This window comes from Galeopterus variegatus, unplaced genomic scaffold, assembly GCF_000696425.1.
Source record: "Galeopterus variegatus unplaced genomic scaffold, G_variegatus-3.0.2 Scaffold83, whole genome shotgun sequence".
Taxonomy (NCBI): domain Eukaryota; kingdom Metazoa; phylum Chordata; class Mammalia; order Dermoptera; family Cynocephalidae; genus Galeopterus; species Galeopterus variegatus.
Window position 1 is genome coordinate 326,589 of NW_007726194.1, and position 1,112 is coordinate 327,700.

Below are 1,112 nucleotides of genomic sequence, written 5' to 3' on the forward strand. Positions count from 1 at the left end.
TTCCCCCCCCCCCCCCCCCCCCCGGTAGTTTCAAGGTCGTTGTGAAAAATCTCTTCAGTCTGTGTTCGAGATCAGCCGTAGGGAATTCTAAAGGCCTGCCGCGCCAGTATCACAGATACTGCGTGCATTTAGAACAGACTGTGCTACGCTACAACACACTGCTCGCGGCGCGATCCTCATAGCTTTCGAGCTGAGTTGTGGGGAGGAGGAGACAGGGGAAATCTTTCTTTCCCTTTTTCTTTCTTCCTTTCTTTTTAAAGGCAAATGCAGTGCAGAATCATTTAACTATGGGCCCCAGTTTGTTTGTTCTGAGCTGCCAGTTTCCCTATTAAAACGTTGGTTGGGGTTTTTTCCCCTCCTACTCATCCCTGAAAGAGGGAGACTCTTGTTTCTTTTATGTCTCTCTCTTAAAAGAAGGGTGTGAGGGGAAAATAATATTTAAGATTCCTCAAGAATTAACCCAAAACGTTTGGACCAGAACTAGTTTTCAAGGGTCAGGCTGTTCTGAGCCTTGTCTATGAGAGTCCTTCAAGCGGCTCATTAAATTACAGATGAGTTCTTAAAGGTTCCACAAAATCTCTTCACGTGTTAATTTCCAATAAAGATATCTCCTAAAATAATCTACCTATCCCAACCTGAAATCTGGGTTTGTAATAAAGAAATGAGGAGAGCTATGAAAGATTGCTGGCTGTCTGCTGGGATACTTGGAATTTCTTTTACTGACAGTCCCGTAAGAAGTTTCCTCTATTGCTCAAAATGTTGTTGTCGACACACACACCCCCTTTTTTTAAAGGCTGTGTTGCAGGTTTTAGCACCAGGAGAGGTCCAAAGGGGTTGATTATTTTCCACAAGGGCTGGAGCTTAAGAAATATGCGTAAGTGTCTGTCCCTGAGAAATCTGAATATTTTAATATTTATTGACAGATGGATTACCGCAGCCTCTGCAGAAAAGTCTGTCTTGTGAAGGATTTTTGAAAAATATACATAGGCCTAATCCTGTCACTGTTGTCGAAATGAACATTTTTACCCCCAAAGACACATGATATTGTCAAGTGCAGATTCATTCTCCTAGAAGGCAGACTATCTGCTTTTTTACTTGAGTCCATTTCCCCC